The following is a 13,803-nucleotide window of genomic DNA, read 5'->3' on the forward strand; positions in this document are numbered from 1 at the left end:
AGCACATTTTTGGACTCTTCTTTATATTCAGACCTTAGTAGATGCTCGTGACTTGTGAAACCCCGATATCGGGCTTGTGTATTTATTTTGCACTATTCATTTAGACTTATATTATGAGATATCTGATTAATTAAAGGCTTAAAATGATTGTTATTGATTAAGTGGTTAATTCAGGAGCTGTGTCGGCTGGCCTAGTTTCACGATAGGCGTTATCATGATCGGGCCGGTTTTAGGGTCGTGACAAGTTGGTATTAGAGCCTAGGTTACATAGGTCTCACGAGTCATGAGCAGGTTTAGTAGAGTCTTGCGGATTGGTACGGAGATGTCTGTACATATCCTCGGGAGGCTACAAAACCTTTAGGTAAACTTCATATTCTTGAATTCTGATCGTGCGACATTGATTCAACTTGAAATGTAATTGTCAGGCCTCCTTTTTCATAACCCGAGAGGGTATAAGAGAGTTTTTCCAATTTAAGTGACAATCGAAACAGGATTATTTATCAAATTCAAAGTCGTCACTTGGGATAATTTATGGTGTCCCAAGTCACTAGTTTTAAATCTCGAATCGAGGAAATTAACTCTATTTATGGTCTACGAACACAAAAATCCGGGTAAGGAATTTTATTAACCCGGGAGAAGGTGTTAGGCATTCCCGAGTTCTGTGGTTCTAGCACGGTCATTTTGATCATACTTGGCTTAAACAAATTTTTTGATTACCGATTTTAGAACCTATGTGCATTTGCCTTTTTTAATTAAGAAATTATCTTTAAACGGGTCACGCGTACGTGTACCCATTTGTTTGGCGCGTCAAAATTATGTCACATGAATGTGTCCGTAATTAATAATGCTTTATTATTATTAAGAAAGTTTGGCCGAAGTTGCACAAATGCATACTCCAATTTTGTTTTTAGGAATCGTACTCATGTCACTCGAACGTGTCCACAACCACGAAGGTATATTAAACGTGCCTAAGGCAGATTACGAACATTTGTCATTTTTAAATGTAAGTCATAATATTAATACGAGGGCCATGAATGATTAAATTGTGGATAGCGCACCTCGAACTATATAAACTAAATTCAATTAGCGGCCTATTAGCAACCATTCTATTATTAAGAAAATTTGTTTGGAAGTTGCGCGAACACATACTCCGAATTTGTTTTTAGAATCGTAATTATGTTACGCGAACGTATACACAATCACGATGGTATTTTAAACGCGCCTAAAGGCGTTCCAACGAATATTAATCAATTCCTCAAAGATGACTCTCCCTTTATTTCATTAGTAACGTGCATTGATAAGCTAATCGACGACATATGAGTTAATCGAATCACTTAAACACTAAAGCTCGGATGTAAAGCAAACTTTGCATATATTTCAATATCAATTGCAAATGTGATTTCAAACGTCCTCAATCAGACAAAATTTCGCGAAGGCCCAGTCATTTCGAAACCAAGCTTTCTGATAAGTCAAATACATTTTTGCTCACAGAGGAGCCAATTTGAGCCTACACGATTTATTTTAGTCCACTTCTTGGGCTCAAGGCCTGAAAGCATTCAAGCTCATATTCATAACTTTATTTGGGCCACTCATGAGCCTGGCCCAATTCAACCTATATGCACAAATCAACACTGATTATGGATATATAGCCCTTACATAGAATCAGATTAGACAATTTATGGCAAATTAAACAAATGGGAATTACTGTATTGATTCCTCAACTACAAAATCTCAACAAGTCAAGGAGATTGAATCACATCAAACAATGACATAAAATCTGAGGCTAATGAGATTAATAATACTCAAATCTGAATATAAGAGCCAATAAATATTCCCTCGGTTCTTAACCATCCAACTTCATAAACCAACCCTATGTCTAGTTCTAATCATCAAATCATGCATATTTATAGAGTTAAACAACTAAGGCATGTTGAAAATGTTCAAGTATCTCAACTCAGTTGGCAGCCTTATAGCCATAGTTTAACATTCCGAATTTACAACTAAATCATTGAAACCAGAATATTTGGCTTCTAAGTCTACTAAAGAAAAGAGTAATAGTACTAATACTAGACTATAATTAGAGAATTTATAGTTATCAAACCAACAAACATGTTAAATGCTAACAGCACAAAGATAAGATCCAAGTAATCGATTTCCATGTTATACTTCAACTTGTCATTTCAAAGGTTGTGACAAAACCTGGATACAGCCAAAAATAACAAAAACCTTAGCAAGATGATAATGAGATCAGCAGAGCTTTAAATAACAGTAAACAACAGCAATACAATCAGCTTAATCTATGTTCAGAACCCAGAAACCAACAAGGTGTTCAAGATTTTAAAAAAACAGAAAGATGAAAACCAGCTAATCAATGGAACAGTACTTGAGATCCCCTTTTTGTGTTTTTCTAATTTTAAAACACTATTAGTGTGTGTGTATTATTCAGTGTTCTAGGTGCAGAGAATAGTGCTTGAAAATCTAATATTGAGTGAAGGAAAGGCAGCCTGTTATAGGCCTCTAAGGACAGGTGCTTAAAAACCAGCCTTGGGAATTATTCCCAGCCTACAAGGCATCTTTTTAACTACCCGGACAGCTGGTGGTCCCTTATTGGCTTAGCATTTTTGTGCTAACCAAATGGGGACAGCTGCCCCAGCTTCTAGAACCTTCCTATACCAATTCTTATCTGAAAATTCTATTCCTGACTCCCAAATTATCCCCCTAAGTTCTTAGTTGTTCAATTAACCCCCTGAAAGTTCTGAATACTTACAAATTAAAGCAAACAACACAAAATAAGAACCAACAGGCAACAGAAATCAAATGGCACCAATTTCCTAAACCTAAATATGTTTATCAATGAGATGGAATCAGGAAGAACACAATATTTGAACAATTGAAACCAACATCATTATTAACTAATTGAGCTTCGAACTTTTGAATCAAATTAAACACTGCCATCAACAGGGCACCAAACTACAATGAAGGATTAAACATGTGTGTTCCCAAACGAACTTACCTAAGCATGAACTAAACCAATCCAGATAAACCCTAGCAAAAAAAACTGAAAAATCTAATGACGTTGATAGAAAATTCATGAACTAATCCTAAAATATTGGCTAACAACAATGATTAAGCACAAAAATTAACGAAACATTCTGAAATACTAAAACCCTAAATCATGCAACTATGAATCAGATCAAACGCGGAAAGAAAGAAAAAAAGAAAATGGCTAAGGAAAGAAAACAAACTGTTACCCATACCCAATGGGACTTGGAGAGATTGGATGGAACCTGGATATGGTTGAGGCGGGTTTGAAACAATAAATCAGGCCCACATGAATCAATTGCTCCCATTGAGAGCAAATAACTCATGCGGGTATGACCCATTCAAAATCCAGTAGAACTTTAGGCTTTCTTCTTCTTCTCTTTTTTTTGATTTGAAATTGCTCCAGTTTGACAGGCCTTTTGAGCAAATCGACAGGATATGAGGGGTGAAGGGAACGAGGAGACGATCTGGTGAGGTTTTGGGTAGGTTTGGGCGAATTAGGGCTTTGGGTATTGATTTTAGATCTAAGATTGGAGAGGATTGAGAGGGATTCGAGGGAAATCGTTTTGGGATTTAGAAAGAGGAGATTAAGGGGATTATAGGGTGTAATTTTGGTGGTGTTTGGAGGTGGTCCGGGGCGTCACCGCCGGCGGAGACGATGGGGATTTTGGGGGCGGCGAATCTCTAGAGTTTGGAGGTTAGGGATGGAGATAGGAACTGATGGGGTTTGGACTGGGGGGGCTAATTTCGGACACTAATATACGTGGGGGTGATAAGTTCCGAGCCGTTGGATGATTGAAATCCAACGGCTGAGATGAAGGGGCAGAAACGGCGTCATTTGGTATAGGGGCGGGGCTAGACCGGTTTGTAGGGATTGGGCTGGGTCGGACCGGTGAAATTTTAACTGAAAATTTGGGCTTTGACCCAATACAATTAAACACAGAATTCCCTTCTATCTAATTCTTTTATTTTTCCCCTTTTTCGGCTTTGACCCAATACAATTAAACACACAATTTCCTTCTATCCAATTCTTTTATTTTTCCCCTTTTTTTCCTTTTCCTTTCCTTAATTAATTAATAACCTAAATTAAATTCCTAAGTTAAATTAATTTGAAAAATTAAGCTAATTATCTACTATAATATTTACAAAAAATTAATTACCCCAATATTAAAAGAGAAAACTACTAATCTAAAATTAAAAAGCTAAAAATGCAAAAGTAAGCCAAGTTTTGTGATTTTCATTTTTAAATAAAACAACTAATTTACTAATTAATCCTCAAAATATGAAAACAACATCTCAATGCAATGCATGGTATTTTTGACATTTTTCATGATTTTTAACATAAGTAAACATGCACAGAAATGCAAACAACTAGCACAAATTTTCACAAAATCCTATAAAATTGCAAAAAATGGAAAAAAATATTTTCTTATATTTTCTGAGAGTAATTCCTATAGGGCAAAAATCACGTGCTCATAGCTACCCTTCTTTGCTCGGAAACACGAAGAGTTTTCGTGCAAAGATAAAGTGAGCGGATACGAGCGATTTTTGCCCGTTTGAATACTCCGTGGGAAGCATTGTAGAAAGATTTGACCGCACCTTTCTTTTGAGGTTGTCTACATATCCTTGGCTATAAAGGAATCAGGTCAGTGTAGTTTGGGAAGTTTCGGTAGCTGGGACTATCGGGAAGCTGTGATTTCACTGTAATTATTGCTGCTACTGCTTGCTGAACTCCTTATTACACCAAGACAAAATAAAAGAAGCTAGACTAAACTATGATCTATGAATTACAAGAATCCTATCTACATATCATCAAACTTGATCTTGTAGTTTCTGCTGCTCTGTTGACTTGTACTTTCCAGGTGAGCTTCCTTTGTTGCTGACTTGAATTGCATTCTGAAGTGAATTCCCTTGTTCTCCAGGTGGGTGCCTGATTGCTGAACTTGGACTGCTTTTCTTTGAAACTTGAACTGTTTTCCCTTTTTCTCCAGGTGGGCGTCTGATTTTCCGACACTTGCACTATTTTTCCTTGAAACTTGAGTTGTTTTCCCTTGTTCTCCAGGTGGGTGCCTGATTGCTGAACTTGAATTGCTTTTCTTTGAAACTTAACTTGCTTTCCCTTGTTCTCCATGTGGGTGCCTGATTTCCAATACTTGAATTGTATTCCCTTGAAACTTGAACCATTTTCCCTTGCTTTCCATGTGGGCGCCTAATTGCTGATCTTGAATTGTCTTCCTTTGAACATTAAACTGCTTTCCTTTGTTCTCCAGGCGGGCACCTAATTACCAACACTTGAATTGTAGTCCCCTTTTCTCCAGGTGGGCGCCTGATTACCAACACTTGCATTGTATTCCCTTGAAACTTGAACCATTTTCCCTTGCTTTCCAGCTGGCTGCCTGATTGTTGATCTCGCACCGTTTCCATTTGAAATTTGAGTTGTTCTCCCTTGTTCTCCAGGTGGGCGCCTGATTGCTGAGCTTGAACCGCTTTCCTTTGAACTTGTGTCGTCTTTCCTTGTTCTCCAGGTAAGCGCCTGATTGCTGAACCCAAATTTTCCTTTGAAATATCTTCCCTTGTTCTCCAGGTAAGCGCCTGATTGCTGAACCCAAATTTTCCTTTTCTTGAAATTTCTTTTCTTTTGAACTGTCTTCTCTTTTTACTCGAACCATTTTCCTTTGAAACTCGAACCAGTTTCCCTTGTTCTCCAGGTGGGCGCTTGACTACTGAAACTTGAGCCATCTTTTCTTTGTTACTTCAAACTGTTTTCCCTTGAAACTTAAACCATTTTCCCTTATTTTCCAGGTGGGCGCCTGACCGCTGGACTTGAATTGTTTTCCCCTGAATTTTGAACCATTTTCCCTTGTTTTCCAGGTGGGTGCCGACTACTGAAACTTGAACCATCTTTTCTTGTTGCTTGAAACATGTTTTCCCTTATTCTCCAGGTGGGCGCCTGATTACAACAAAACGGACAAAACAAAAGAAATTTTTCTGCCCCAGTTTGATATTGGGAACATCTGTGAGTGTTAACCGATTCTTGTTATTAAAATAAGCTCTAAGCTAAATTCCCTTATCCTGAAAATTTCAAACCAAGTCTCATCTCAAAAGTGAAAACTTGAGTGTTAAATTATACCTCCTAAAATTAGAACTCTTTCCAGACCTTTGTCATTTGCAAAGGTCTCAAAACTTACCAAATCCTATTATCCAGGAGGGTACCAGAGACTTACTGTCGAGCCTATGTGGCACCTGCTTTCTTTACGGAGGTTGTCTCCGGAACAAACGACATTTCCTGCCCTTGTTTCAATCAAAGAGAAATCTTGTCAGTTTGAAAATGTGGCTATTAGTTTGCGGCATTCTTGCTGAGGGTGGCCTTTCCACCGCCATGCTTTGTTCTGCTCAGCTGCATCTGACTAGCAAAGAGTTGTTTCACCTTCTGATTGAACCTTAACCACGAAACCCTGAATGACCCGAGTGCCCTATAATCAACCTGCTGTTTTAACATGTCTGTCTCTCCCATCTGAACCTCTGCATTTCTTCCCACAATTCACGAAACCACTTGATCACTTGAACCCCGGCTAACACTTTATTTTCCATTTTGCATCATGCTATTTCTGGCATGTTGTGGCCTCACTTTGCTTTTGTGCAATTTGGAAGTTGGTAATAAGCTTTGCAATCCTTTCTTTTTGCTTAGTAAGGATAACATTGAAAAAGCCTTAGAGGAGTATACCCAAAAGGAAATGAAATGCAATGACTTCAAGAGTTATGAATAGAGAAGAAAAATCAAAATAGAAGGACTGTTTGAGGAAGTAAAGGAGAAGGGACTTATCTGAGTGAGTCTGCTAGCATCCATGATCATGACATGCACTTCGGATTAATCAGCCTAGTCCATTCAGTCAATCCTCTTTTGGTCTTCACACTTTATGCCTGGGGTTCCCTTAATCCAATTCTTTTGCAACGTCAACAACCTTATTCGGCCTGCGATGCCCTAAAGGGGTTTTCACCAGCAAACCTCTCTCATTTATTCATCTCTCAACTCACCATCACCTTACGGTGCCCGTGAGGGTTTTCACCAATAAGACTCTTTCATTCTTCATCTCTCAACTCACCATTGCCTTACGGTGTCCGTGAGGGTTTTCACCAATAAGACTCTCTCATTTTTCATTTTTCCTGCTTAGAATGGAATGTTGCCCCTGATATGAACCATACCTCTACTTACTCGACTTGGCATCCCTCAAATATTGATCGGAAGGTCTTTCTTTATACCGTAATATGAGCTTTTGGATAGGGTTCAGAAAAAAGAGATATCATGAAGGCTCAAAACAACTTGAATGGGTTCAAAATTACAACTTTTGGAATCAGTTCTTTTACAGAACCACAACTTCTGCCCCAGTTTCTTTGCTTAAGGGCTTTGAATTTTATTTTGATGGGACCGAACTGTGAGGCTGCCTACGTATCCTTAAAAGGAATCAGGTCGAACATAGTTCATGACATAGGAATTGCTTTGTTTTCGTACTTTTCTATCTCTCTTTTTTCTTTCTCTCTTTTTTCCCTTTTTTTTTTCTCTTCTTCTTTTTTCACTCTTTTCCATTCTTTTCTTTCTCTTTTCTCTTCTTTTTTTCTCTTTTTCTCTTTTTTTTTCTTACCTTTTGCATCCGTGTTTCTGAATTTTGCTACTGATTCCAAAAGAGGGGTATGGAAGGAAATAAATAAGGCTCAAAGGGGTAACAAAGGATAAAGTGTTTAGATAGTAGAATAAAATACCTTCGTCATTCCAATCTTCAAAATATGCCAAGTACAAACAACAATTAGTCAAACCAAGGAGATCATACATAATATTTTTTGACCGCATCAGAATTGATAGCCATATATACACATTTGCCTTCTATATTTGTTAAATATAAAGCACCATTAGACAACACTCTTGTTAGGATGAACGACCCCTGCCAATTTGGGGTAAACTTGTCTTTTGCTTCAGCCTGATGTGGAAGGATGTGTTTCAATACTTGCTAACCCACTTCAAATTTTTGGGGACGCACCTTCTTATTGTATGCTCTTGTCATTATCTTTTGATACAACTGGCCATGACACATTGATGCTTGTCTTTTCTCGTCAATCAGACTTATTTTCTCCAAACGGGTTTTGACCCACTCATCATCATCAATTTCTGCTTCAGCAATAATCTGAAGGGATGGAATTTTGAACTTCGCAGATATCACTGCTTCAGTGTCATATACTAACAAATAAGGAGTTGAACCTACTGAAGTGCGAGCAGTAGTGCGATAACCCAACAAATCAAAGGGTAACTTTTCATGCCATTGCCTAGAATCTTATACCATTTTCCTAAGTATCTTCTTTATGTTCTTATTGGCTGTCTCGACTGCTCCATTCGCCTTGGGGTGGAATTTCGATGTGTTATCTTAAACTGTTGACACACTTCTTTCATCAGATGACTGTTAAGATTAGCACCATTATCTATGATGATCACCTTTGGGATTCCGAACCGACAAATGATATTTGAATGAACAAAATCGACCACTGCCTTCTTGGTCACAGATTTGAAAGTTTTAGCTTCAACCCACTTAGTGAAGTAGTCAATGGCCACCAGAATGAACCTGTGATGTTGCTGGCTCAATTGGTCTAATGACATCCATACCCCAAGCAACAAAAGGCAATGTGCGGACATTGTATGCAATTCAGATGGCGGAGAATGAATCAAATCTTCGTGTACTTGGCATTGATGACACTTGCGCACAAAGCTGATGCAATCTTGCTCCATGGTGAGCCAATAATAACCTGCTCGAAGAATTTTCCTTGCTAGAACATACCCACTCATATGCGGCCCGCAAACTCCGGAATGCACTTCAGTCATGATAGTCGTGGCCTGTCTAGCATCTATGCATCTCAACAATCGAAGATATGGAGTTCTTTTGTACAAAACTCCTCCACTGAAGAAAAATCCACTTGCCAAACGTCGAATTTTTCTCTTTTGATCCCCCGTGGCTTGTACCGGATATACCCCTGACTTGATGTACTCCCTGATATCGTGGAACCAAGGTTCACCATCAAGTTCTTCTTCCACCATGTTACAGTAAGCATGTTGATCGTGGACTTGAGTATGCAAAGTGTCAATATAAGCCTTATTTGGATGATGTAACATCGATGCCAGAGTGGCCAATGCGTCAGCAACCTCATTGTGGATCCTAGGGATATGCCTAAACTCCACTGATCTGAACCACTGACAAAGATCCTGCAAACATTATCGATACGGTAGAGGCTTCAAATCTCGAGTCTCCCATTCTCCCTGAATCTGGTGCACTAATAGATCTGAATCTCCCAAAACTAGCACTTCCTGGACTCCCATGTCCACAGCTAACCTTAAACCCAGAATGCACGTTTCGTAATCGGCCTTGTTGTTGGTACAATAGAAATGGAGCTGAGCAGTGATAGGGTAGTGATGCCCTGTTTCAGAAATGAGTACAACTCCTATTCCAACACCCTTCATATTAGCAGCTCCCATCAAAGAAGAGTTCCAACCGGGATTTTCATCCTTCTCGACCTCGTTAATATGCATTACCTCTTCATCCGGAAAATAAGTCTTTAAAGGTTCATATTTCTTCATCTACCGGGTTCTCGGCCAAGTGATCGGCCAAATTTTGGGCTTTCATCGCCGTCCGAGTCACATATACGATGTCAAACTCTATGAGCAAAATCTGCCACTTTCCGAGCCTTCCTGTGGGCATGGTCTTCTGAAAGATATACTTCAAAGGATCCAGGCGAGAGATGAGGTAAGTAGTGTAGGATGATAAATAATGTTTCAACTTCTGTGCTACCCAAGTTAGGGTGCAACATGTCCTTTCAAGGGGGGTATATTTAACCTCATAAGATGTGAACTTCTTGATGAGATAATAGATGGCTTATTCTTTCCTGCCGGTGATGTCATGATGACCCAACACACAACCAAATGAATTATCCAAGATTGTCAAATAAAGAATCAAAGGTCTCCTGGGTTCCAGCGGGACCAACACAGGCGGGTTTGACAAATACTCTTTGATCTTATCGAATGCTTCCTAGAACTCATCAGTCCATTTGACTGCAGCATCCTTCTTTAGCAACTTAAAGATTGGCTCACAAGTCATCGTGATTTGAGCCATAAACCTGCTAATGTAGTTCATCCTCCCTAGCAGACTCATCACCTCGGTCTTGTTCTTTGGTGGTGGTAATTCCTAGATAGACTTGATTTTTGACGAATCCAACTCAATGCCCCGTTGAATGACTATGAACCCCAACAGTTTCCCAGATGGAACACCAAATGCACACTTTGCAGGGTTGAGCTTAAGATTGTACATGCGGAGCCTCTGAAAAAACTTTCTCAAATCTTTGACATGGTCAGACTGCTTCCTGGACTTTATGATCACATCATCCACGTAAACCTCAATCTTCTTATGTATCATGTCATGGAATATGGTAGTCATTGCCCTCATGTAAGTTGCTCCAGCGTTTTTCAAACCAAATGGCATAATCCGATAGCAATATGTTCCCAACGACGTGATGAATGATGTCTTTTCTGCATAATCCTCATCCATTAAGATTTGATGATACCCCGCATAGCAGTCCACAAAAGACCCAATCTCATGCTTGGCATAATTGTCGATTAAAATATGAATATTTGGCAGTGGGAAGTTGTCCTTTGGACTTGCTTTGTTGAGATCACGGTAATCAACACACACTCTGGTCTTATCATCTTTCTTTGGCACAGGCACAACATTGGCTAACCACGTGGGATACCGCGTGACTTGAATGACCTTTGCATCAAACTGCTTTGTGACTTCTTTTTAATCTTCACACTCATATCGGTCTTAAACTTCCTTAATTTCTGCTTGACGGGAGGGAATGCTATATCAATTGGCAATTTGTGGACCACCAAATTGGTACTCAAGCCTGGCATGTCATCATACGACCATGCAAAAATATCCTTATATTCAAACAATGCTTTAATTATTTCTTCCGTGATTTGTGGTTCAAGATGGACACTTATCTTGATTTCTCTAACATTATATGGATCTCTTCAATTGATTGCTTCCATTTCATTTAGATTAGGCTTGGGTTTTTCTTCGAAGTTATTTAGTTCCTTACAAATCTTCTCAAATGCCTCATCCTCATCATATTTTGTTTCAACATCACACTCTATTTCTTGGATTATTATTTCAGAATTAGATTGACTTTTAAGACTTGGCCGAAGATTCCCCAGGCATGTCATGTCATTGAAACCAGCATAAAAAGAACTGTACAAAGAAGAAAAGAAAAACAAAAATAAGAACTATCGGGAATGATGGAAAAGGGAAATTGCATTTCAATGAAAATAAAGGATAACAGGGTTTGTACATCAACAAGCGAAAAATAAAAATCTAGGTCACAACCCTGGAATGACCCAGATAGAAAGGAAAACAAAACAAACTACCAAGACTCCTTTCGAGTAGGTAGACGGGTAGCCTTCCAATTGTTAAGCTTTATATTCGGCCCGACGAACTGCACGTCTGCTTTGCTGGAGCCTTCTCCAACTTCTACCATGTTCACATCATCAAACAACCTCTGGAACCTTTCAATTAACTCTTCATCAATGTCAATCGTAGGACTTGTCACTGTTGATACCGGACGTTTCCAGGCACCGGGCTTGACAAAAGACCTGGAGAGACGTGGGTAGGCTTCGGAAGTGCCCACGCCTTCTGTTTCAACCTTCTAGCCCTTTTCACATCTACCGTTGTGGGTTTGAATCCAAGACCGAACGTACCTAAGTTTTCAGGGAGGGACACTGGCTGTACGATACCCTGCAAGGATGCACCCAAACCTTTACCTAGCACATGGCCATTTTTCAGCATTTCAGAGGCAACCATGACGGATGCAGAGGCTATCTTTGGAGTTGGAATACATTTTCCTTCTGGAACCTTCTCGACAAGCACTGTTTCAAAAACTAGATAGACCCAATGCCTTTGTCATCTTCAGCCTCAATAAACAGGACAGAGGCATCATTGTGAGCACACAAATTCTCCTCGCCATGCACGACGATCTCCTATCTATCCCACTCGAACTTGACCATCTGGTGCAAAGTGGATGGGACTGCTTTGGTAGCATGTATCCAAGGCCGACCAAACAGCAAATTGTAAGAGACGGCTACATCCAGTACTTGGAACTCCATGGTGAATTCCACCGGTCCTATTGTTAATTCAAGCACTATATCACCAATCAAATCTTTTCCTCCACCGTCAAAACCTTGGACGTATATGTTGTTCTTGTAAATCCTCTCATCATTAACTTTTAACTTGTTCAGAGTAGAGAGAAGGCAGATGTTTGCACTGGAACCATTGTCAATTAACACCCTGGTGACCACAGAATCTTCACATTTTACCGTAAGATAGAGAGCTTTGTTGTGTTCAGTACCTTCCACAGGCAACTCGTCATCAGAGAATGTGATCATGTTCACCTCAAATATCTTGTTGGCGATTTTCTCCGAGTGTTTTACTGTGATTTTGTCGGGGACATGAGCTTCGTTCAGAATTTCCATCAGGGCCCGACGATGCTCGTCTGAATGGATCAGCAATGATAGCAAGGAAATCTGAGCAGGCGTCTTTCTCAACTGCTCTACAATGGAGTAATCTTGTGCCTTTATTTTTCTCAAAAACTCATCTGCTTCTTCTTCAGTGACTGCTTTTTTTACCAGAACTGGATTATCTCTGGATGTTTTAGATTTCCTTAACTCTTCGGGGCAAAGCATCTCCCCGAACGAGTTAATCCCTGGGCCTCATTGACTTCTTCTTTCACTTCCTTTCCCTTATAGGTCACTATCATCTGTTCATAGTTCCATGGGATAGCCTTGGTGTTGACTACCGGTAACTGAGTTACAGGCTTGATGATGGTAGGGTCCGTACGGGCACCCTCTACAATTATGACAGGCCTACGCGCCAACCCTAGCACAACCACTTTTGTTTATCTTGCTTTGCTACACCATTATTTGGGGATCTTTTCTCAGCTACCACAGATGGCTCACCATTTGTCACACTCGATTTGTTCACTGATCCTTCAACTGTTGGTTTTTTTATTGGCTTGACCTCACTAGACCGAATCATCATGATGCATTGTGAAGGCTTCTTGGGCTCCCCCCCCCCTTATGTACTATCTTGATCATGTTTGTTTCCTCATGGGTTGTCAATGGGTTCTGATTGATGTTGGGTGCCTCCGGAGCTTGGACTGGTTTGTGTCAATGAGCTCCTGGATGGCATTTTTCAAGTGCCAGCACTTCTCCGTATCATGCCCCGGAGTACCAGAACAATATGCATAGCTCAAAGAGTAATGAAGATTCTTTGAGTGAGGGTTTAGCAATTTCGACTCAATAGGCCTCAGCACATCCAACTGCCTCAATCTCTGGAATAAACTGGTATAAGACTCCCCCAATGGGGTGAAAGTTTTCTTCCGCTACAACCTCTCATTTTTAAATGCTAGATTGGGCTGGAAACCTGGGCCGGAAGGGTTTTGGTAGGCTCATGGGGGTGGGTAAGCATTTTGTGGAGCTGAGTAGGTGTTTTGTGGGGCTGGGGCACGCCATTGTGAGTATGAAGGAGGTTGAGTATATGACTGGGCGTGGTCGACAGAAATCTGAGGGTCTGATGGCGGGAAGTAATGTTAGGGTGGATTATATGGGGTTTGGGTGTAGGTTCGGTGATGGGGTCGAGGCTGGGTATAATGGTGTGACGGGCCCCTCGGTCCAAACCA

Source organism: Nicotiana sylvestris, chromosome 2 (assembly GCF_000393655.2).
Source record: "Nicotiana sylvestris chromosome 2, ASM39365v2, whole genome shotgun sequence".
Taxonomy (NCBI): Eukaryota; Viridiplantae; Streptophyta; class Magnoliopsida; order Solanales; family Solanaceae; genus Nicotiana; species Nicotiana sylvestris.